Here is a 26334-nt window from a genome sequence, read left to right on the forward strand (position 1 = left end):
CAACATGTTGTAAGTGATTAATAAATTTTAGTTATTCTTATAGTAATTGAATCAATTGATTTCTGTATTTAATACAGTTGGGAGACTTTTGGTGTTGTCAGATCCAAATGTGGTTCCAAAGGTCACTGACATGCAGATCTTGGTAGATGTTCTGAGGCACCAACCTCTACCTTCACTTTAGTGTGCTTTCCTTGTTCTCTAATCCTAGAAAGTGGTTAAACCTTTGTTTCTTTATAAAGGAAAAGACCAGAGAAGAGTGAAATCTCTAGAAGAACTGCCAAAGGTAATTTGGGGTCACGATGTCTTCAGGAAGCATGTTGCTCTTGATGGAAATGCATCAAGGAGAAAGCCAGGAGCATGGAAAAAGGTCCAATGTCAAGAATCACTGTTAATACTCGATTTTGTATAATTTGGTCTGCTATAAAAAGGTGATCATATAGTACATTGAGGAATAGCAAGTCAACCACTAACAAAAATAGGAAGTGGACAAAGAAGCTAAGGAAGGAAAATCCTGCCCCTCCCTTTTTTTGTTTTTTGTTTTTGTTTTTGTTTTGCATTTTCACATCTTTTACGCCCTTATTTACCTACATTACAGCTTTTCCAGAATTTCTTCTAAGTAGCTTTTCCAAACCAAAACAAGTCTTGTGCTAATTTGGCTTCATATTCAGGAATGGAATGGTGGATCAAGATGAGATTGTCAGGATTTTAGGGATGGAAACATACATTCTTCCACTTGGATTCCTTCATGGCGCCAAATGTGACTTCAACACAGGATGTCTCCGGGTTGGTGAGGAAATGAACAGGCTCTGTGAAGTTGGAAGGTACTTAGGGAATAGAGAATGAGACTCCATCCTTTGGCAGCCCCTTCTCTCCCTCATCTCTCTTTGTCTGTATTTCTTTGAACAGGCCAGTGGTCAAAGTGAATAATGATGTTTTTGTTGTTGTTTAAGAGAAGCCCTTGAAAGCCATTCGGAGACTGAGGTCCAGAAATCTAATCTTTGTTTGATTCTGTGTTTAGTGGGGATTCAAATCCCAACTTAATTTAATCTTTTGACTTATCCTGCAGGTACTGCCTGATTATATTCCACTGCCACTAGTAATAGGATTGCAGGGGACAGAATCTTGCTATTAGCACTTTGAGAAACAAAAGCAGAACAGAAACCATTGCTGGTATTAGTCAATGAAACCTGCCGTAAATGAATGACTACCTCCCCCAGCATTTTCCCCACTGCTTCATTTTAATAAGCTATTGCAAGGATTCATATAGAAAGTTGCAGATTCCATTGATCTCCAGAAAACCTTGAATTTCAGCTGAAATGCAGAACTTGAAATCCTTTGCCAATAGATATGTTACAACAACCACCCCCAATAACAGGCAGGTTCTAACAATGATTTGTTAGTAATTTTGATGATCTACTCATATGATCGTTCTTAGGGTTTTAAGACAGTTGATTTTTTAATCAGTAGAGAAATTATATAGAGCCTAGTGAAATGGGAAAGATTTCCATCTCTGTAATTTAGGCTGCCTGGATTCCAGTTCTCTTGCTAGATTGGTTACCTTAGATGAGTTATTAACCTCTCTCTGGTTTAGTTTTCTCATCCATGAAATGGGGATAGTGATACTATCTATCTCACAGGATTTTTAAAGATTAAATTAAATAATGCATGGAAAGCCCTTGGAAAATTTGTTAATGCATAGAAAGTATACAACAAATACTATCTATTATTATTATAAGGGAAAAAAGGAAATTCAGAAAAGTACAAGAAAGAAAAATAACAGTCCCTGTCAAAGAGCCATGATCAAATATTTTGTGTGCTCTTCCTCTGAGATTCTCCAGCTTCATTTCCTTGTTGTTTTTTTTTTTTAAGATTTTATTTATTTATTTGACAGAGAGAGATAGCCAGGGAGAGAGGGAACACAAGCAGGGGAAGTGGGAGAGGAAGAAGCAGGCTGCCAGCGGAGGAGCCTGATGCAGAGCTTGATCCCAGAATGCCGGATTATGCCCTGAGCTGAAGGCAGACGCTTAATGACTAAGCCACGCAGGCACCCCTCCAGCTTCATTTCCTATGAGGAAGAGTGGAGTGCATTCTAGGGGGGGAGAAGTAGAGTGTAAAGGCCAGTTGACAAGGAGACAGGTAAAAAGGTTCTCAAATTCAGTAGTGATCAGTAAAACAAAGGAGTATCAGATTGTCTCCCAGCAGATGAACAGAGATGAAAGCCATGTTAATATCCAGTGCTGTTGAGGGATGGTAGATACAACCATAGGGGTCTTCCTCGCGTGCAGCAGCGGCCAATTCCTCTGATTTTAGCAAGGAGGTGATTTATTTTAATATTACTGGGTCACTCACAGCACTTCTGGGAAAGATGGAGAATTAAGTCCAGGGCTGACAGCCATGCCCATGGCCACAGGTGACACAGATAGAACTGGTCCAGCACTAGGTGCTGTTGTATGGCCTGCCAATACTCCATGACCTGGGTGGCTGCCTCAGCTCCCTGCATGTGCTCCCCCAGGAACGTGATCCGAAGCTCAGAGCCCCACAGCTGCTGGGAGGATGTCCCTGCAGTTCCTTGCACCACCAACTCCCTTTCCTATGTTGGGCAGGCCTAGGCATCTCAATGGCAGATCCTAGAAAACATCTTGCCTTCAAAGCAGCATGGAGAAGTAAACATATGACCATGTCAGCAGCTATAGGGGGAGGCAGCCTTTACCTCAAAACTGAGGAGATCCCTTCGACATAGAAAAGAGTTCTGGTATAGAGGGGGAAAAGACTATATTTGCACAACTGATGGACAACATTTTATATTACTGAGGGTATAATGTGTATTCTTTATCTGAAAGCAATTTTGCAATATGCTTCAAGAGGCTTAAAATCATTCATATCCTTTGACTTTATAATAATCCCACTTCTGGTAATTCATCCAAAAGAAATGATCTGAGAAATAAATACTTATGTACAAAAATGTTAACCAAAGCTTCATATATTGATCCAGAAAAGTTGACAATACCCTATATTTTTTAACAACTAAATGATGATCCAACAATGTTAGGTCTATTGGTTTAGATATTATTTGAATTAAGGAAAAAAAGTAGGAACATGGAAACTCACAATGCTATTACGTGCGAGATGCTGTTTTAAGAGATTTGCATGAACTGACTCACAGAATGGGCACCTCAGTTCGATGAGCCGCAGAAGTTAAGTGCTATTTTCTAAGGGAATTTAAGTAAATTGCCTCAAGGGAAGAGGAAGCGGAGAAGGAAGAGGGTTTGTAGAAGTCTCTGCTGGGCAGCCTAGGCTTGTTGAAGGTGTTTAAATGTGTTTGAGAATCTCCCCAACGGATACCTTTGTTTCTGTTTCAACAACAGGAAGTAGGGGATTGGTGTCTTCCAGAATGAAACACTGACATTCCTGATCTCCCTTTTGGAGCTGGACTCTTTCCTTCCCAGATAATGCTTGTTTTAATCCCCAGCCTCACTCATCATTATCTTTCTCTATAAAGATTTACTGCTGTTTGCTTAAAACAAAAAGCAAAAAACAAAAAAAAAAACCACTTTTTTTAGAATGGTTTCAGATTTACAGAAAAATTACAATGACAGTATAGAGTTCCCACCTACTCCACACCCAGTTAAGTATCTCATATTAGTAGGGTGCATTTGTCACAATGAATGAACCAAGAGCAATACACTATTATTGATAAAAGTCAATAATTTCTTCAGTTTTCCCAAGTTTTACCTAATGCCCTTTTTCTGTTCCAGGATCCAGTCCAAGATACCACATTACACTTAGCCAACATGTCTCCTTGGCTCCTCTTGGCTGTGATAATTACTCACTTCCCTTATCTTTGATGACCTGAGAGCTTTGAGGAACACTGGTTAAGTATTTTGTAGAATGTTCCCCAATCAGGATTTGGCTGATGTTTTTCTCATGTTTAGACTAGGGTTATAGATTTTTGGGCGGAAGACCACAGAGGTGAAGTGTCGTTTTCATCAAGGTTACATACAATCAACACAACTTATCACAGTTCCTACTAACCTGGATCACCTGGCTGAGGTAGTGTTGGTCGGATGTTTCTAATACAAAGTCACCTGCCCCCTTCTCCACGCTGTACTCTCTGGTAGGAAGTTACTATGCACGCCCTATACCTGAGAATAGGCGAGTTATGGCCCAACTCCTTGAAAGCATCTACATAAATTATTTAGAATTCTCCCGCATGGAGTATTTGTCTATTCTCTCCCATTCATTTGTTTATTCAATCATTTATATCAGTAGGAACTCATGAATATTTATTTTACACTTTGGGCCAATACTACTTTGTGTATTTTTTTGCTCATATTGTTTGCTCTTAAAATCAATAACAACAATAGATAAGACCATTGTCTAACCCAAACTCTGAGACACCTGAAGATAGTTAAGAGTCAACACCCAACAAATATTTGCTGAGCGCCTACTGTGAACCAAAATCACATGGTTTCTGGAGCAGCTAATAATGCAGTTGACCATCAAACTTTCTGTTTATTATTCCTTGTCCAAGATCAGGCCTTTACTATCATCATGGAACCAATTTGCCCAATGACTGGCTTCCATGACCCTTCCTTTAAAGACTTCCTTGTAGAAAGATCCCTAACACACATTTGTGTGTGAATTGTGATTTGTTAGTGAGATCAAAAGCTGTTCCTTGTCTGCCATCCAGTACTCTAGGTCAGCTGCCTCTCTCAGTCCTGTCCAAGCTGACTTATCTTTTTTTTTAACGTTTTATTTATTTATTTATTTGACAGAGAGAGTGAGAGAGCACAAGCAGGAGGAATGGGAGAGGGAGAAGCAGGCTCCCCGCTGAGCAAAGAGCCCAATGAGGGGTTCGATCTCAGGATCCAGGGATCATGACTTGAGCCGTAGGTAGGCGCTTAACAGACTGAGCCACCCAGGTGCCTCCCCCCCACCCCCGACTTCTTATCTTTCACCTGCTCCTTAAGTGTCTTCCAGTTCAGCATTGATGTTTTTCTTCTGAATAACACATACTTAGAAAGAAGAAGATTCTAATGCATGGACTCATTCAACTTTCTTCTCCTTCATTTTCAAACTTTCATGTCCTGATTTCCACCTCTACTCTCTTTCATTTTGCCTCCCATAATCCAAAGCCAGTGTCCTCACCTCTTGCTACTCGACTATTGCCCTGGAGATTAACTCCATTAAATATCCAATTCCTGCTCTTTTAATCTTCTGTCATTCTCAACCTACAAACACAATCACTTTCATCATTGTTATCAATGCTAACATTTTTTGAATTCTTAACTAAGTGCCAGATACTGGGATGAGCACTTTCTAAGTGTTTCATTTAGTCCTGACATCAACCCTGTAGTGTAAGTAATATCATTAGCCTCCTTTTACAAAACAGGAGCTAGGCTCTATGACATAAAGGAATTAGACCAAGATCTTGTCGCTAGAAAGTGGCAAGGCCAAGATGGAACCTCAGAGCAAGGTTCTGCAGGGATGCTCTCATTTTCCCATTGACTCGTAGGATTGTTTTCGCTGCCTCTCATTCACTTTGTTCTGAGCGAAATATAAAACACACTTCGCATAATTTTCCCTTCCACCATCCCATAAACATACTAATTCATGCCTCTCCTTCAAAAAGTCAATGTTCAAGTAAATTTAAAAATAACCATATTTAATCTTCAATCTCCTCCAGAGGGGATGGTAGTGGAGCCAGCAAGAAGAACAAACAAACATTGCAAACAAAAATGTGGATTATCCAAAGTCACTAGGCAGTAAGTTTTAAGCCAAGCTAGCTGGGAGAAAACAGCACGCTTAACACATGCATAATGGCAAATATCTCAACAAATGACATCCTCAGGGGTAGGAGTGTGAAAGGTCAGAGGAGGGAAGAAATGTAACTTGGGTCCCCAGTATGAATGCAAAATTAAGAAAACAGGGCTTTGATTCTGGCCTCAAATGCTTTTGATTTCTCTTCTTTCTTTCTTTTCTTTTTTTTAATGGACGAAAGAAGCCTTCTAACCAGCAAGGTAAATAGTTCATGGGTTATTTATATTATCTCTATTCCTGGCTAAATTGAGTTCAAAATAATTAGATAACCCTGGAAAGACCGTGGCTGGTACTGCTAATTCTACCTAATGATTTTCTCACGTAGTTGCCCAGTGAAAGAGGTTATCTGTTAAAACGAGCTTTAAACTATTAATAGAGCAAAATTACAGCTTCAGCAGCTAACCCCAGGTATCGTGGTTGTGGTAGGGTGTTAAGACTCAGGGTTGGGGGCCAAGTTGCTCACTTCCCCCAAATGACCTTTCCTTCTTATTCGCAGTTGATGGTTCCATACCAGACCTAATGGTTAACTTGCTCCCGACATCTTACACTATTTGTGGCCTTAATTGAGGGACCTAAACAAACAAATTAATCACCCTGGCCCATAAAAATGACAGAATTCATATGGTAGCATTCTTCATTCTCTCCAATTTGTTTTCCTGAAATCCCCGCAGCGATTTATTTGCTGAATATGCGAGTTTTTTCCCCCTTATGAAAATTACAAATTGTTGTCAAGGTTAACGAGTTAATATTCTCATTCAATATTTATTTTATGGGGAGAGGCGGAAGTGCAACTCTTCCTGTACTTCTTTCCCCTGCAAAGTCTGGTTTCTTAATCAAAATGACAAGGACACTGTCCTTTGTATGATACTTGGAATCATCAAGACTAAAAAATGAGCTTTATTAATCAACAGACCCTGATTAATTATTATAAAGTGCGGCGCCTACATTTCTGTACATTTTAATAATTCCTGCAGAAGGCTAACAATGTCCCCGGAGGTTTGGAGGCTTTGGAGTTTGAATGTTTCTAAGCAATGTCACAATAAATAGTCAAGAGTAGCAGTGTTCTTTCTCTAATCCACTTCGCTTCAAACCAACAAACCAGGGAAAACCTTCTTTTTCCTATTTCCCATCTATAATTCATCATTTGCATACAAAGTAAGGAGTCAAGAATCAGCGGCTTCATCAGTTTTCAAAATACCAGGGGACAGTGAGGGTGATTTATCGCAGGCCACATGATCTAGTTCACATAATCAGAATATTTCTGCGGGAAACAGCCTGACATGCTTTCTTGATAAGAGTGACCACACAGAAGATCGACGGGAGAGAGGCCAGGGGTCTGAGAACCTCCTGTGAGCTGTGACTCCCTGACCTCCTTTCCCAGACACGCCCAGCCCGAGTCCCTGTCAGCAACGGGACATCACCCATGGTAGAGGCTGCAGGCATACACGTGTTTTTACCGCTTCTGAACCACCCCTTTAAAATATCACACAGAAATAAATTACAAAATTAAAATAAAATGAAATAAAATAAAATATCACACGAAAATCACCCAGAGCCATGGCGATATTCTCTATCTTGGCTGGGGTTCCCTTGGGTCATATGTTGGACAAAAGTCATGGGATCGTGTCCTTAAGATCTGTGCATTTCACTGTATATCAGTTTGACTTCAATTTAGAGGTTGAAAAAAGAGCTTATAGGAAATAAGAGAATTAAAACAACAATGTCTATGTGTCTCTAACATCATCATCCTCACCATGAGAGAAATATGTGTGTGTGTGTGTGTGTGTGTGTGTGTCTCTATAAAGGCATATCTATTTGTGTGCATTTATACATATATACATATATATATATAGTGTATGACCCGCCATATTCTCCTGTCTCTCGTTCTCAGAATGGCTCTGAAGTACACAGGGACACAGACATGCTAGAGATCCAGCCATTACATCAACATTCCAAGAGAAAAAAAAAAAAGGCCAGGAAACGGGAGAAAGACAAAGAATAATTAGATGTTCCATTCTGATCTTCCATATAGGGACCTGCACTTTCATCTCATTGGCCACAATGTACCACGTGGCCACTGCTGGGTTCCAGTGCGGCTATGAAATGCTGCTTCTTAACTGGGCTCACAACATGAATAAAATTGCATATTTGTCTCCGAGGAAGTGAGGGAAGAACAGATGTTAGGAAAGCAAGGTACACCAAGTCTCCACACCAAGGCTCACAATAGAAATTAAGTTGACTTCAACAACTGAGAGAGTATGTTTCTTCTTACAAATTTGAGTTTGTGGCCTGAGATCTGCACCAGCTTCATCTTTTATAATGTAACTCCTTGAGTAGGACAGAAATGGATGTGTTCACAGACAGAGCTCATGGGTTTGGGGACAGCCCACAGCCTTTCTTCGCCATGGGGGAGCCCCAGTGAGTAACGACTACAACGAGCCATTTATAATGACAGCAGTTAGGAATTACTTTCAAGCTTTAGCTCTCAAAAAAACTCTTTTTAGATTTCACCAAAGTCCAAATGAGCCTCTGGAAGTCCTACGGGTGACTCCATCACCCAAACTAGATGTCATCATGGGGAAAAAGAAATCATGAGCCCCTGGTCTGCACATTCCAAAGAAACACAGATTCTACCTCATGATGTTTCTGGAAGGCAGCCCCTCTTCCCTTCTTCAGTCAGGTGTTTCTATTACATGTACCTTAGAGTCCTCATAAACCATCTACCAGATTTCTTCATGGGACTCGGGCATTGTGAGATCAAGACACAGGCCGGGGCCCAAGTCAGAGTTTTGTGGCTTTTCCTGCACACTTTTGTGATAGAAGTTTTGGTGCGTATATCTCAGGGCTCTGGAATCCTGGGCCTCCTCACTGTGCTTGCATTTTACCCTGTGGAAGTACAAGTTCAAATCACAGATAACAAGTAAATGAGATTATGATGTTAGCTTTCTCCAGAGATAACAGCAGTCCAGGTCATAAAACTACCACATGGCAGATTTGGCAGTCTTTCCTGAGTGCCACGGATTAATTATCACATAGACAGACTCCAGTCCCCATTTGCAAGTGGTTCGGTCCCCCTGTGGCAGAGATTGGCAACCCGGTGAAGGCGAGAGCTTGTATTATGTTTGGCAGGAACACGATGTGACCTTACCGTGGCCGGTTCTGTCATCTCTTAACATTTCACTCATGATTAAGTTTATCATTTCAAATAAACATAAAATGTCAGGTCTCTGGGTCTACTTAACATGGAGAGCCAAAATAGACCTCTCTTTGATTTAAAAGGGTCCAGGCCAAGGGAACGATCTGATTAGCTCTCCCATCTGACTTGTATTAGAGCTATCAGATAATACAGTGAGGGCAAAATCCTTGCTCCGACTGGCTGGTTGCCACAAACCAAACCCCCACAGGGTAGCTGCCATATTTCCCTTGACATCTCTAGGTTACTAACTCAAAGCAGTGGTTACTAGATTGATCCTCCTGGAGCTTTGCCCTTCATCCTGGCACCCACTAACCCTGAATCAATTCTGTTCACATTTATCCTCGTTCTCCATCAGTAGAGGATGCCTGATTGTCCTGGACCTTCCTTCTGTTCCGACCCTCACTGATAAGGACAGAGAAGAGTGCTTATCAACCTTTCCCCATCTGGGACCTCAGTAAATATTCCCTTCTCTCGACAGATACCCTGCCATCAGTTGACATTGGATGGCTTACTTCTTGAGTATTTCTTTCCTCAACTGAAACCACCAAGGAGAAGGGTTGAGAGGAAATGCTCTGTGTCAGCTTAGCTCTAAAAATGCTGCTGTAGATGAGAGGCAACCAGCTGACATTTGCATTTAAGGTGCTGGAGACTTCCAATATCTCTGCCTTTAGCCCCGTCTCTCTCGTTTGTTTTATGATTACACCATGCGTAATTGTACTAGTCAATCTCACATAACTACAGACTCTATGCAACTATGCTTTTCAACCTAAAGCAGAAGACAAAGCCTCTGACTTCTCCGAGCTCGTTCTCATTTATTCAGTAAACATTAAAATTCTTCTTCTGGCTCTGTCCACTCATCATGCAGATCACCCTCTCTTTCTGTCCTACAGCCAAATGGGCCTTCTCTTAGTGCTTTGGCCAAGCTGAGTTCCTTCCTCCCTAGGAGACTTCTGCCATGTTTTTTTTTAATTCAGTGTTCTCCTTCTCCAGTCTCTTTGACCATCCCTTGCCTACTTAACTTTGATTCATTTTCACATCTCTGCTCAAGTGTGCCCCAGAAAAGAAACCAGGAAATCCCATGGTATGTCTTCACAACAAGTAGAAGCAAATAATAAAAACAACCATCACAGGTATGATTAATAAACTGTGTTGTTGACTTGTTAAATATTACCCTTCCTCACTAGCATGTACGCTTCCTGAAAGTCTGTGATTCTATTTTTGTCAATGCTGAACCTCAATGCCTAGCCCAGGGTCTTACATGAAGTGGTGCTCAATTAATGTTTATGGATAAATTGAGCACTTGCATGTATCACCCAGAGGATTGCTGCCAAAATGATATGAGAAGTGTTCCCAGAGGAGCTCACAGGTAAGGTGTGAAGGGTAAACAAAGGATGGCAATCAGCGTGAAAAACATGATAATACATTACAGGTCCTGCAAGGGGTAAAATGTTGATATTAAAATATGTAGATTTTCAATACCTTTTACCACATTTCTATAACCCCCACCAACACCTTCAAGGGGGAGGTAGATACAGACTAAGATTTTTTTTAAGTCAATTTACAATTCATTGAACTTGTAAAACAAATAATGTTGTGAGAGTCAAAGTGTTCTTGATTTTCAAGAACGAGGGAAAAAGAGAGGTTTTATCAGAATTTCAAATATCAGTGGAAGAGCTTAGAAGACTGTGTAGACACTGTTTCATAAATAAAGCAACAAATAGGGGCAGATAGATGATGATGTTGCAGCCTTATTCCAACCTGGTAAAGAAAATTTCTGTAAAAAATTACAAGGCCTTTGTAGAGGCAGAAGAGTTTTGGAGAACAGTAGTCATTGGTGGGTATCTAAGAAGAAGCTGTGACCTTTCTCCTGTCCTAAAGAATAACCTCGAGTGGGAGACATTGGGTGTGAGACAAATGCTCAGATAGGCTTGGAAAAATTGTGGGTCATGAAAACTTGTAACTCACTTCCTCTGCCATAGCCCAATCAGACTATAAGCCTCTTCAAGACGGTCCTCTCCCGTTCAGCATAATGCTAAGAAACATGGCACCAGAGAAACAAACATGGTGCCAAAGAAACCAACATGGCGCCCAAGTCGTCTATGAGCAAGGACTGAGAGACATGTCCAGACACTGGGTTGTATGGGCAGTGTCATAGAGCACTGACTGTTCCAGTACAGTAGGAGGAAACCAGCCAAGAGCTCCTGAGTTCCAGAGCACAGGGTATATGCTAAGATGTAGAGAATGGACAAAGAATGCAGAAATGCTTGATATGAGAAGGAGATTCCAGAACATGATCCCCAAACACCAGATGAAGTAACCTATTTGTAGTGGTGACCAGTAGTGGCGACCAGTAGGTCCACAAGCCCTGGACATTTCTCTAATGCCTGGATGACTTTCTCAAAAAATTATAAAACCAAGGAAGGGAGGAGGATAGGTAGAGAATCTTAATTTGGAATTTAATTTGGTCGTGACAGAGGTGATGAGGTTGAGTTTTCAGCCACTGGTGGAAATAAGGGCACTTGAGCTAAAACTTCATTTTAGCTGTAGGAAGAGAAGTCTACATTTCTGCAGCCTAGAGTATGTGAATGTCAACAATTGAACCTGTTACAACACAAGTTGCTGAGAGCTAATGAAAGGAATGAGCAGGTCTGTCTGTGAGCGAACAGAGTGAAGGCATTTGAGTTGGGTCATGAAACATAAGTAAGATGGTGCCCATTGAAGGTGGTCAGGAGTGAATGCCAGGTAGAAGGAGTAGCAGGTGTTCAGGAAAAGAGGAGCAGAAGAGGACAGCCCCATCAGTGAACAGGAAGATCAGGGTTGCTAGAACATTAGGTTTTCTAAAGGAATGAGTCTGGAACATTAGGGTAAGGCTACATTAAGGAAGATAACCTCAATCCTGCAGGCTGAAGAGGGAAGTTTTCAAGATAGAAAAGGAAATTGTCAGTCTTCTGGGAGGGAAATGTGAACAACTTCTCTAAAGGACAGTTTGGCTTTATCCCTCAGTTTTAAACACACAGGACTTTGACCAAGAATTCTATTCTAGGAATTCAGAAATATTTGCTTGCCCATGTACACAAAGCTATGTGTGCTTAAAGATTATTATTGCAACAGCCCTTAAAATAGGGGAAAAAAATCATGTAGTACAAATGTTCATTTTAGGGGACTGATATAGTGAATGGTGAAATATTATACAGAAATAAAAAGGAGTAAGAGTCATTATTATTCCCCCAAATTGAAAGCTCTCCAAGGCATAATTAAATTACAGCTTCGTCCCTTTAGCAACTTCTGTTCTTAAGCAATTTGTTAACCCCTCTGTGCCTGTTTTCTTGTGTGTAAAATGGGGATAGGACTATGCACATCTCGTAGAGCCGTCATGAGTATTAAATGAGTTAATACGTATAAACAGCTTAAAACAATATCTGATGAATATTAGACACACTATTTATGCATTATTGCTATTAAGTATTAAGATAGAAAAATATCATAGCACAATATGTATTGTGTCATCCTGCTTGGGTTAAAAAAATGCATGAAACTTAAGTGACTTTAATATTTATAACACCTTTCTTAAAGAAGACAAAAGGAACTGTTGGCAGGCGATACATATAGCACTTGGAAGAGAAGCCGAAGACTGTCAAGGAAAGGGGCCATTTTTATCATTTTATTCACTCCTGTACTGTTTTTAATTTAAAACAAATAATGTGCTTGCATTACTTGTAAAATGACCAAAAAAGCAACAAAATTAGTGATACTGTTCCAAATATGTATTTACTAAATCCATTGAGGTAGACCTACATAAGATGGTTTCAACAAATGCAATATTTAATGGAAAATGGTATATACATTAAATGGAAGGGTCAATAGGAGGCTGTAACAGGTTTGGAAATTCTCAAGCTCAAAAAAAAAAAAAATGCCCATGGCCCTGTTTCCCGTTCAGACTGCCACCTTGATGGTGGAAAGGGCTTCCAATTATCATTATTAATTATAATTATTAAATATTATGTCAATATAATTATTGTTGTTATTATTCTCTTAGCTCCATAACTTACTAGCATACTGACCCTGGCAGGCTTTATAACTTCTCTGGTGTCTTTTTCATTTGAGGGTAATTCTGGTCCTTAGCTCTGGGTAGCAGTGAAAATTAAATGAGCTAATGCATGTAAAGTACTTTGTGCGGTGTTTAGCACACAGTAAGTGCTCAAAAGTGCACCATCATCATCATCATCATTTTGTCATTATCTCTTCTTATATTAACCACACTCAGGGTCATTTTCCCCTACTGAAATCACATTCTCCTAAACTTCATGCAAAGGAAGAACGAACGGAGTCAAAGGAGCTTCTAAGAAATTCGAGCTTCTTTCTTATGGACACCATTCTCTACACCGAGAGATTAACCCTTCTGATATTGGATTTACCTGATTTAAAAAAGAATAATCAATGAAAAATTGACCTACTATGTTCCAGGTATTTTGAAGCCCGGAAGCCCTGGCAAAAGAATATACTTGAATAAAATTCACTTCCAACTCTCCCCCTAGACCCCCCAAAAAACAAAGCAAATGAAACAATTGCTTTCTCTTCTCAAAACCATGTCCCTGTCCTTTGATGAGATGATATCATCATGAAGCCATCATTCAATGCCAATGTATGAGAATCAGCAATGCAAAGTAGTAAGATTAAGTCATGGTAGGGATGCAGGACAGGGGTATAATTAACACCGACGGGTACTTGGATTTTTGAAAACCACACAAAACTACAGTGTAATGTAAAATATTCTCCCCAGCTGGCAGGGGAGTGGACCGCACGACCCACAGGGTCTCTGTTCCAACTCTAATTGCTATTATTCTCTGGAATATGATATCTTAATCAGAAACAATAGCTTGTCTAATTGACTAAGGTTGGGGGGAGCCCTGCTACCTCTCACAGATATCTGAACAGCGAGCGCAGTAAATGAGTAATGCGGTGAAATTAAGAAAGGACAATTCAGACAGTGAGATCAATTAGATTGTGAACAGTCGTACAAGCAGAAGCCCAGAAGCTTCTTCACTTGAAGTATTTAACACTAGGAAGGTGACATAGAGACATCGTCTGCTGAATTATCTTTCATTGGCAAGATCGGATGGGCTTTTTTTTTTTTTTTTCAAAAATAATATTGAATCACATTTATACTGTGCCTCTCACTCATGGACTTATTTTTTTTTAAGATCTATTTATTTATTTGAGAGAGAAAGAGAAGGGGGTGGGGCAGAGGGAGAGGGAGAGTCTTAAGCAGGGTCCCTGCTCAGCCCCACCCCTCCATGATGAGGGGCTCAGTCTCACGACCCTGAGATCGTGACCTGAGCCAAAACCAAGAGTCAGATGCTTAACCGACTGTGCCACCCAGGTGCCCCATCACTCATGGAGTTTTAAAAATATCCACATATATTATATCCACACCTCTGGTTATCATCACAAAATAATTTATTGTAATCCCAAATTTCCAGATGTGGAAATTAAGATAAGAGAGATCTATTATCTCCAATGTACCATATATATTATCATATAAAAGTATAATATAACATAGGGAGGACCTTATAAGAGAAATAATAATCCTGGTGCAAAACCCTACTGTCCCCAATATATATTGGGAATATTGTACATAAACAATATAGCATAGCTATTTTTATTCAAATCTTTTGCTGGCATGTACTGGAACAAAAGCAGGAAAATCTCTCTGAAAGTCATTTTGTTAGAGAGTATTTGCTTATGCAGTTTGAATATATTTTTTCTGTAAGTTTGACTGCCAAGTTAGAATGCAGTGTGAAAGCAAAGGATACTGGACTGAGAGCCAAGAAACCTCGCCACTTCCTCGCCAAGCATGTGATTTTTTGGACAGGTCACTAACTGTCTCTGGAGTGACATTTCCCTAAAGTTTCCACTGCCAATGACTCCCTTCTTCCCTCCCCCTTTCTCTTTCATCCCAAGAGATCCACACGATCACACTACATTTACTATGTATCTGACCTATCTCCTCTCTCCCCTTATCTTATTACTATTATTGCTATTTGCTCGTCACCTGACAATCAGAAATTTTGATTAGGAGGTAACAATTATTATTATACTCAAGTGAACCAACAACTTGATTTGTTGCTTTACTCTGGTTAAGATGCCCATTAATACTGTAGAATATTAAAATCAGTCCATGTGTCTCCATTCCTCCCTATAGGGCTTCTCCAGGTCCAGGAACCCCAAGTCTAGGGCCACTAGGCTAAGTTCCTCCAACTCCAATGAGCAAAGAAGAGGTGAGAAAGGACAGGGTGGATCTGAGAGCTTCGGTCCTCTCAAGAGCTCAGAGCTACTCTGTTTCATTACACTTACCACGCAAGGTGCCTGGGAGGAGGGTTGAGAGAGCTTTCAACCTTTAGATAGAAAATGCAAGTCCCAGTTTCTATGCAAAATGTCATGATGTTTAAATCTTGGTTACCCTGTATTCTCTAAGTCTAAGATGACATCACTTAAAGTGCGTCTTAATTTCTGAGAAGTTAAGATGTAAAAAAAAGAAAGCTTTTCTAGAATCAGTGAAGTATCATTTTTTAACATTAATTTTATTTAGAATTTTTAAATTTAATTTAAAATTTTGTAAAACATAATAATTTATATGTAAAAGGATCTTGGGATTGAGGATGATCTGGGGGCTACCAGTTATAGGTTTTTTTTTTTTCAGGTGGGGTTTTTTTGTTTGTTTGTTTTCACTTCTGCCTGGTCTCCATATTCTCCCATGTCCCTTCTTGCTCTGCTATTTGATTACTCAGTCACCAACATTGAGATGAAGTAAACAGAAGCCTTTTCAAATATCTTCCCCAGGAAAACCAGTATGTGAAACAGATTACCTGAGAACTCTGCACATCCTAGATAGACGTGTCAAACACATCCCACTTTAAATAAGCTTATATAGAACTAAATAAGAGCTGGTTACAGCTTGATTCATTGACAAAGCTGAATAATTCATGACATTATTATGCTTCATATAAAATTGATAAAGGATTTACCTATTGTTATTGAGTTACGTTTTATATTTTAAAACCATCATTTTTATTTTCAGGGCTCAAAGATTTTCATACAGCTTCACAAACCTAGCACCCAAGCACTTGGCTGGGGTTGCCTCATTGATGAAACGGACAATGCAAAGCACCAGTCTATTTCCTCCTTCAAATGAGGACCCACTGCGTTCCAGGACAGTGTGCGTGTGACGTCACTCAGTCCTCACATAACACTCTGAGGTAGGTATTACGCATGCAGCTCTAGCTTGCTAAGAAGGAAACTCAGAGACATTCAAAGACTGGCTCAGGGTCATAGCTGATTATACTTGTCCCTTTCTGATTCCTTCGATACGGGCTCTGTTCGCTGTGGTGCCCTGGGAGCCTAAGCAGTACACACTGCTTTACAAAGTGTTCTTCTCAAAGTTTCTGGTTGTATTTGGCCAATGGGGAACTCACCAGGAAATTGCAGGAAAAAAGAGAGTGAGCTCAGTGTATTTTCCTTCAGCTCCCTACCTGAGCAGACTGGGATCCTCTTGGGATAAGGTGGTCATCTCCCCATGGCCCTTGGTCTCCTCAGTCTACCCACCTCTCCTTCCTCTCGCCTCTGAGGCACAGGAGTCATAAAAGAGCTTCTCTGCGAGCAGCCCTCAGATACCCCACGATTCTGGCAGTTTACCTATACCTGCTCACAGCTTCGTAGATCATCCCTTTATTTAACTCTCTTTAAAAATCTGCCTATTTTTGTGGGTACCACGCCCAGACAGCTCCAGGGACCCATCAGAGATTCAAACGTAGGTCCTATTAACTCAGAATCAAAAATACTTTTCACCAAACCACAGAGGTGCTCAAATTACCTCCTCAGAAAGCTCTGAGCCCGTGGTACTACAATAGTCTCTTTTAAAAGGGGACAGGAATCATTTAAAGATAGATAGTCGTTTCCTGTGGTATAACATCTTCCTCACTAATAATATCAAATACCATTTCTTTGAGAACCAGCGAATACCTTTGAACTCTTTGGAAGAAGACTGCTATGTAAATCCAAGGTATTAATAGTATATCATTTTTGCCCGGTGATAAAATCCCCAGTGTCACAAGGCTACGATAGGATAAAACCATTTCAACAGGAGCAAATCTTTAGGAAACAGATTCAACTACAAAGAAGTTCACTTTGTATAAAAAGTATAGGTTTGTTGAATTCAAAACGGTGTTAGAGGATTTGCTAATGCAAGGAGGAACGCAAGATTACCTGTACGTGGAGAATGGAATGTCCCATTTCCTGTGTCCCAGTCAGTGGTATCATTAATGGTGCAGGTGGTCAGCTGGAGCTGCGTGGGCACATCTCGATATTTGGTTCCTATAGACATCAAAAAATAACTTTCCTTAATGCCGATCATATGCCCTTCTTCCTGTTTCCATTCACATAGTTTCTATTTCTATTCTAAGTCGTTCACCAGGCAATTTTGAGTTCCAGTTTACTTTTCTGTAAAACTATTGAAGAATAAATAGAATAAAGAAGTTAAAGAACAGGCACTCTTAATGCACACTTACTTGTACCGGGCCATTGCTAAGCTGTTTCTGCGCATTTTCTCAATGTACGTATCTTATTGAACTTAATATTTACATCATATACTAGTATACTTCTATTAGACTCAAGTTACAGATGAGAAAACTGAGACCCAGTGTGTTTACTTATCCTGCCCAAAGTCAGCCAGCTCAGATGACAGCAGTGAGACGTGAATCTGCTGCAAAGCCAACACTCAGTTTTACCCAGGGTTACCCAGTCAAAGGCGGACTGAGACTGGACTGGTACACTGACCTAATCCGGCCAGCTGGGGAGGATTATAAAACTGGAAAGCAGGTGCCCCACCTACAGAGAGCATCCCAGTCCAGCTCCAGCTGGTCAGTCATTCCCCTAAAAAATGGGGACACAGTGTAGCCATGTGTTTGGTTTTTCAAGAGAAGTGAAAATCCTGAATCTTTATACAGGAATCTCTTGATTTTTAAATGCAGGGTATCAGCCAACAGAAACAGTTCAAGTGTTCAAGGTAAGCTCATGGACCACAGGTCTGTGGTCTGTGTCCTTCCCCCAGCTTCTTGGTAGACAGAGAAAAGGCTCCCCTCTCCAATCCCTCGCCCATCTCAGCTGCTTTCAAGGCCCACAACGTCACACCAGTCCTGGAGGGTAGTCACAGTGACGGTGACCACCTCATCCTCATTTGCCTGGAATCTTCCTGATTTCAAAGCCACAGGCCCCTTGCCCCAGGAAACCCCAGACAAAATGGGGGCGTTGGTCACCTGGTGAAAGAGGAGAACTGGCTTCTGGAATCTGCAAAACTCCAGAAGGTCAAATAACCGGACCTTTAGACCGTGTCCTTTCAGGGGAATTTCACTCTCCGTGGAGGTGCTAATTTGCTGAAGCTTTTGTGTTTCCACTTTAGAAATTAAACTACCCCTGAAGTCAGGGTGCAACACTCCCTAGGACAGCCCCCCGAAGCAAGTTTCCCAGAGTCTCTCTGGCAGCGGAAGAGAGGAGGGCACAGCAAGGCGAGCCCCGTCCCCGAGAAGGCTTCTGGTTGTTATTTGTCAGAGAATCCTAATTCGAATCCAAGTGGGAGCGTGCCATTATCGGGGACTCACACAGCTCCAGGTAAACAGCTAATGAGCAGGCTGCCAGCTCCATTTTTATCCAGAGCCCTCCGAGACTCAACCGTGCCATTTCATAAAATATGCAGATGATAGTGCGGAGAGAAGAGCAAAGGCTTTGAAAATGATTCACACAACCTAAAAATGATGTTGAAAAGGGAGGAATTAAATATTCACAAAGTGAGAGAAATTAAGGCATATTAACGGTTCGAATGTGGAAATGAAATGAGTAACATGTACAGAGTTGATGAGAACGGCGGGATTACAGATCTGTCCAAAGTTTCTAATTCTGACACCGCGCGCCGTGGAGGTGCCCGTTTGGCTGGTAAGGGCAAAAAAATGAGGGATGGGACAAGCCGCACGAAGCCGACAGATCAGAGGCACAGGGAGGAAGACACACTGGTGATTAACACGAGGCTCCGTCCTGGGCTGAGGGTGAGCTCCACGTTCACAAAATGAATACTAATTACGAGCACGAAGCCGCCAACTTTAAGTTGGCTAGACGCTTGATGCGATTAAGTCCGTAATGAGGAAGGCCTGAGAAGGCGCAAAGGCTGGAGGGGCTGAATTCGGTGAGGTCACCCTACCCTCCACTTTTTTTTAAAAAAAGGGATGGAAAGCCAAACCGTGGCCCATCCAAACTAGAATTAGCAGTAATTATTATATAATATGTAATGATGAGATTTAAATGGGTAACACATTTTCTCTGCTGAGATCATTTAGACATGATTCATACAAATGATGAAATTAATAGATCTTCCTCTTCTCAGACTGCCAGGCAGCTTCAACTAGATTTTTCAACAGAGACTGATCCTCGTGAAATCATATGAATAGAGAGATTTACGGAAATTGCAGGAGGAATTGGTTCAGTGTATAAGAGCACACTGCGGTTTAGAGAAATTCACACATTCACCTCAAGGATGAGCGCATAGCTCTTGGCCCTGGCGCTTCCCCCCCCTTTAATTTTTAAAAATCTACTTATATTTTTAAAAGGAGTTTTAGAGGTAAAGGTAGGAAACCAACATCCTCAAAATAAAGAGATACAACACCTACAACAGCGGAAGGCTACACAAATATTTACACGGAGGTAGACTTGCTTTCTTTGCATCTAAAATGCAAAAGAAAACAGTTGATATATGTAAAAATACATTTTAAATAATAATAGAGAGATGACTCAAGAAATTTAAATTTTAATACCAACGGAAAACATTTAAGAGCCGATCGTATTTGCATAGGAGGTATTCAGGATTTCAGTGCATCTAAAATTTTCAAGAGAAATTTAAGAAAAAGGTAAATCGACTGCAAACAAAAAGGAAAGCTCAGAGCCATCTTTGATAAAGTATTTCTTTAGCATTTCCGCTTAAAAACCATCACTGTTGTCGGATTTGGAGATTTTCTTCCCCCTCCTGCAGAAGTATAAAGCAGTTACTGGGGACAGGAGGACTGATGGAGATCCACTGTGTTTTCCGAGGGGTGAGTTCCCTCATCCCATTCACTGCACAGCATATGAGCAAATTAACAGGCTCTTGGGGAGGAAGCCCACTCTACGAGGCTCCGGCATGTAATAATTAACATAGCCTTGCTACCTCTGTGGCATCTTGGGATGAAAATATGAATCATTCACAGCTGTGATCGCCTCAAAATCTCCTATTTTATGGCTTTGACACATCCATGAATAATGCCATTTACTATAATGTGCTGCATATCAGAAAAAATACTCTTACAGTACGGCTGCTCCTCGAGAATTCATTGTAAACCGATAGGAAACCTGGATTCCCTTCAGCATCCACAGAAAACAGAACGTGACGCAGCACTACTTACACAGTACGCTTTACTGAGCACCTACTATGTGCCAGAAATTCCATGTATTCTTTGTCCAAGACTTACAATGGCGCTAATGAGGGCAGTACTGCTATTGTTTCCATTCTGTACATGATGAAATGCGAGGTCGGGAGGAGAAGGTCAAACAGCCAAAGACAGAGAGGCAGGGTGTGAACCCCCGTCTGCTTTACTCCCAAGCCCACGCTCTTCCCAGAGTATGGAGTTCAAAGGGAACTTTAAATATTACCGCGACATTGGTTTCCACACTGCCCTCACCCTGCTGGCTCCCCAGGGGATCACCTTGGCAATTAATTCATTTAGGGAATCCGTTCAGAATTTTTTCTGCCCTTCTTCATCACTTTGAACACCCTATTTGTCACTTTTCCTACCCTTGATTTGAGCATGTGGCCCACGTGCGTGCCCCAGCCAGTGCCTTCTCCACACGGCAGGCAGCTGAAGGTGAGGTGCCCCAACGTAAATCAAGTTGGGAGCTCCCCTGCCGAAAATCTTTGCACTTTCTCTCCTTACACTGAGGATAGAGATGGGCAATGCATTGCCTACTACGTCCCAGGTGATCTTGAACAGCCTGATGCCCCCCAGCCTCACCTCCTGCTTCCCTCCTCCTAGGTCTTTCACTAACACCAGCAGAGGTCATTTCTGCATTCCTTAAAGCCACGGATCTCCTTCCATCTCCAGCCCTCCAATGTTCTGAGATGCCTCTGCTTGGAACGCGGCTTGTCCCATGCTACCCCCCCCCAAACCCACGCCTCAACTAGTGCCTCCTCGTTCTGTGGCTCTTCCTTCCCTTACATTCCACTTTCTCTGAGTTGACACCTTCAACTCCTAGTCTACCTTGAGTTTTCTAGTTGCTCTCAAAACCTTATCCATGTTCTCCCCGGCAATTGTCACAATTATAAGCAAATTGTTCTCCGTATGATTGTATCATAACATCTGGCCCCCACAGGAGCTTTTCAACTCCATGATAGTGGAGACAGGTTCTCAGGCTCAGGCACATAGTAGGTGCTCAATAAATACATGTGGAAGGAAGGGGAAAAGGAAGGGAGGGAGGGAGGAAGGAAGGGAAGAAGGAAGGAAGGAAGCAAAGAAGGGAGGGAGGAAGGAAAGAAGGCAGGGAGGAAGGAAAGAAGGAAGGAAAAAAGGAGGAAGGAAGGAAGGGAGGGATGGAGGAAGGAAGAAAGGGAGGGAAGAAAGGAAGGAAGGGAAGGAGGAATAAAGGAGGAAGGAAGGGCAAAAGGAAGAAGGTAGGAAGGAAGGGAGGAAGGAAGGGAGAAAAGGAGGAAGGAAAGGAAAGGAAAGGAGAGGAAAGGAAAGGAAAGACTGGCTGAAACATCTTCATTTTTAGCCAGAATCCTTTCCACCTGCATTTTCTCTGTTGTCTAACCCCTCACAGAAGCCTTTCCTTGCTGACATTCACACCACTTGACAACAACCAGAAACTATTGCATCATGACCACTGTTGTTTTGGCAGGAGCAGGGAGGCTCAGTCTGTGTCCTTGGAGAATCATCTGGCTGCAGGAGCCTTGACTCCCCCAGGCCCCCATCACTTCTCCAGCACACCTCTCTTAGGGGCTTGCAACATCCTGCTGCAATTCTTGTTTGCGTGGCTGGCTCCCTCCCGCGTTGGGTGGCCAGCTCCCCAGGGCAAGGACTTTACCTGGGAGGTACCTGCCTCCCTTCCTTGCCCAGCACAGGGCCTGAGCACTCAAGGTACTCGGTAAATGGCTGTTGTAAACAATTCTGGTCATGAATGACTCAGTGAGTAATTGAATGGATAACTAGGGGAATTAACAAATTGGTGAGTTCATAAAAGAAGTCAATGCAGAAAAACATGTACTCACCCAAGTATTTTCTGAAGTGTAGTGGCCACCCCATGGGTGGTACACAGGATGAATACGTAAACTAACTTCTAAATTTCAGTTGCTACAGAACAAAGAAAAAAAGACGTTAGGAAAAAAATTAACCTGCATGTTAATTCCTTTATATCATTAATATTATGACTTAGGACAATTTAAGTTACAAAAAATATTAAGCAAACACAGTACTATTACCGAAGGTTCTGGATATGGCAAAAATCATGAAATTGGTATATAGGTGTGAAGCTTGGGAGGACGTGGTTTGAAAATGAAGGGGAAGAAACCCATAAGATTTCATGAGCTTTTGCTACGTTCCAGGTGGTGTTTTAATCACTTGACTTGTATTAAACTCATGGAATCTTCATAATAGCTCTGTGAGTAAAAACCATCCCATTTTGTAGGTGAGGATATGGAGAGGGGCAATCTTGGCGCAAGGTTGTATCTGAGTGTTTGAACCAGGGTTCAAATCCAGGTGGAGCCCATGGTCTACACGGCTCTGCTCAGATTCCGGCAGAGAAGGCAAAAGGGAGTAAATGAGCAAATGTGTGGGACAACAAGTGAAGCAGGGGCTAAGAGCGCACAAGAAAGAGAGGAAGTGACAGCTGAGCCCAGGGCTTTTCCTGGGAAGCAGGAAGTAGGAGGGCTGCTTCCAGGGACCTCGCCTCCATTCTGTTTCTTGCCTGGGCAGCTGTCATAGTGCTGTGGCCACTCTGGACACCCACTTGGAGGCAAAGTTCTCCAACGACATCTACTTGTGGCTCCTGAAAGGGGAAAATGACCCATTTTTCTCCACTGCCATGTGAGGGGTACCTCTCTGAGCTCTGATGCCCAACGAAATGGGTGAATGTGAGGAGGACCCATTTGCTCCTGAACAGTCCTGTTCACTCTGGAATCTTTGGAGCAGATGTGGGAAGAGATGGAAACAAAGGGATGTGCACAACAGCCATCATGACCCTGGGGGAACAGGACCAGAGGGCACCTGAGGCCATGTTCATTCAGAAAAAAATGTGTGTCTTCTCACCTAAGGATTCTCTTAGAGAGTTGAGCATCCTTTCCCATGCACTAGGCTTGTACTGTCCATGACCATTCAAGAATCAACCGACTCCCCTCTCCAAATCTTTTTCTTACACTTCTCTTCCTCCTGAAATGTTCTCCCTATTGCTCTTGACGCAAATCCTAAGTCTGAATTCTGACTAGGCCCCTTATTAGCTGTGGGTCATCAGGTAACCTACCGGCATTATGGCTCCCTTCCCGAGGTGTTAAGTGGAAACAATAGTAGCCCCACCTCATCTGTGAGGAGCAAGTGGAATGTTTGAATTTAAGGCAGGCAAAGCCTGGTAACTGGTATGTGTTAACACTCAACAGAAGGTGCTTTGATCCTATGAGGCTTGATGGCAGTGCCTCTACTCAGGAGTGCAAAACTTCCTTTCCTATCTCTAGACTCAATTTCACTGTCAAGACTTTTTTCTCCAGGTGACAGAAACTTAATTGACTCAGGGTCTTACCTCCTCCCCTTCCTTGAGGTTGAGACTTAAATTCCAGAGATTGGGTTTCTGATCACCCACCGGTCATTGTTACCTACCTGTATGGATATGCAATGATATGTCCTTAGTTGGTCTTGACCATGAGAGTTAAAATGACCTCTCCTCACCACAAAATGCAAGGCCCCATCAGCAATCCCCTGCCCCTTCCAGGCCATATTTGAATGGAAATAATTTTCTGATTCTCTCCATTTTTCACTACGGTAGGGGAAAGCTCTGCACAACACATTAGAACTTTCTGCGTGTCATCCCATAACAGCCCAGATTTGAACACCAAAATATGCTTACATGGAGGCACTTAATGATTGTCGGCGGACTGAGGGGCACCTTCTAGGAACAACTTCTGGAACTGTACTGCAGAACTGACTCGCAAACGTCAGGAATAGGGAGAATCAGGAAGCTGCCCCTGGAACGATTGGCTTCAAACCCACTTCTTGACTCAGGATGAAGAAGCTGCTTCCATGATGGCGGGCTCCAGAGCCCCGCCTGCCATATTGGCCCTGGCAATAACATAGAGGCTCTCCAGTCTGCCTCTTGACACCCACACGACCAGCATCTGCATCCTGGGACTGCTTTTAATACTGCCATACAAACCCCAATCTTCCACGACTATGCTTTCCAGGAGAAACCACAGTAGCAGCAGGCGGGTAACACCTGCCTCATTCCCACCTTTGAATTCTCAGAAAAATGCAAGGTGGGGCAAGGATGAGGAAAGAAGAGAGAACTTGCAGACAACTACCATGGAATTCTCTCCTCACCTCTGCTAGTTCAACTCACTAAGACCCTGGAGATGAGCCCGTGTGCCCTGTGGTGAGCCAATGCTGAGAGAACTGTACAGATGTCACAGCAAGTCCCACCTATCTTGGTGTTGAGAAGTCAGATGAGGACATGGGGGACCTGGCACCTTAGGTCTTGTTCCCAGTTTTTGCAGACTCTGAATTCATGAATTTTGTTATGTAAGCCCTTTCTGGTGCCTTTGCCTCTTGAGCTCTTCACAACCACTCTGCTGGTGTTATTACTGCCCATTTTACAAGAGAGGAAACTGAGGCCAACATGGCTGAAGTATTCAGTGTCACATGGCCACGGGGGTTAGGTTAGGTTTTGTTGATCCTCAAACTTACTCAACTTGGATTCTCTTATAAAAAAGAAGTCCAAATCACTGATATAAAATTAAATAAAGTGAATATTTGGGATGAGAAAATAAATGAAGCCAAATTACAAATTTTAAAAAGCTAACAAACTGCAAACACACACTGCAAAATCTAAAAAAAAAAAAAAACAACTCCATCTTTTATTAACTGCCTGACATCTCTAAAATATTTTTCCTACATTTTTTTGCATCACGCTTTTTGATTATCTTGTCATAACCGAGATTTTATAAACTATCTTTACATAGAGAAAATAGAAAAATAACTTAGTCCTTCCACAGCATGGTTGATCAGAGCCTTTTCTATTATTGGTAGTTTGTAAATGTTTCTGTGAGTTTTATAACTCATTAGCGGTAATGTCATATACATTTTTAGGATAGATATCAATTTGGGGGACGCCTCCATCAAGTTTCTTTCCTACCTGAGCTGGGATTTCAGGGACATTCCAGGCTTTTCCTGTAATGACAAACCCAAAACACTCTTTGAATTAGCAACCTCCAGGTACAGTTTGTCACTGATGTCCTTATTTTACATGTTTTCCGAGTTTTATGGTTTCTCATCTATGCTGGTGTTCTGTGTCTTATTAGCAAGAGATTTAAACAGTGGCATTATGATAGTTCTTTTTTTAATTTCCATGAAAAAAGAAAAAATAATGTCTGGTGCATTTATAATTGTGTCTGCTGCATGACTGAGTACACTCCCGAGAGAACAGAACTTCCAATTGGACTGTTGATGAGAATCAAATCCTTCACTGACTAGTGTACATATCTGATGCCCAGAAGAATTTTCCACAGACTAGCTTGTGACTCCTTACATTCATTACCATGTTTCTCTTCTACTGATCAGTGCGGGTGCAGACACCTTAGGATATATTCACACCACGGGGCTGCCGTTGACCCTGCACCTTCCCACCACACCATCGGGGTTCACTGACACAGGTGTAGGACTGTTTCTAGAAGTCATTCCAAAACAGGATACTAGCAGGACCTTGATGGTCAGTGAGGTGACAGAGGAGCATATAAATATATCACTGCCCAAGGAAGTCCATCCTTCAATCAAATTTCCCATAACCAGACCTTAAAATGCCAATAGTCATTGTGACGCCACTCCACTCAAAGGTAAGTATGGTGGAGGGGAAGTCGGAGAGGAAAAAGACAACGTCTTAACCAATTGCGCCTCAAAAACTACTTGCACAGATGTTATGGATACATATCACCATGACAACATATTAGAAGGACCCCTCCCAGGGCCTGAAATGTGAGCGTCTCCAAAGCT

The 26334-nt window shown here is 41.8% G+C and overlaps 1 long non-coding RNA gene across 1 annotated transcript in view; it reads right to left on the reverse strand.

Moving 5' to 3' along the window:
* LOC109489664 overlaps nt 1–22417 on the reverse strand; it is a 78054-nt gene extending 55637 nt beyond the window's left edge. Inside the window, exons 1-2 of the long non-coding RNA XR_002142725.2 lie at nt 22356–22417; nt 17279–17386 (exon numbers count right to left, since the gene is read on the reverse strand). This is a non-coding gene — a long non-coding RNA (uncharacterized LOC109489664). The remainder of the gene's footprint in view (nt 1–17278; nt 17387–22355) is intronic.
* Between the last annotated feature and the right edge of the window lie 3917 nt (nt 22418–26334).

This window comes from Ailuropoda melanoleuca, chromosome 13 (genome assembly GCF_002007445.2).
Source record: "Ailuropoda melanoleuca isolate Jingjing chromosome 13, ASM200744v2, whole genome shotgun sequence".
Lineage (NCBI taxonomy): Eukaryota > Metazoa > Chordata > Mammalia > Carnivora > Ursidae > Ailuropoda > Ailuropoda melanoleuca.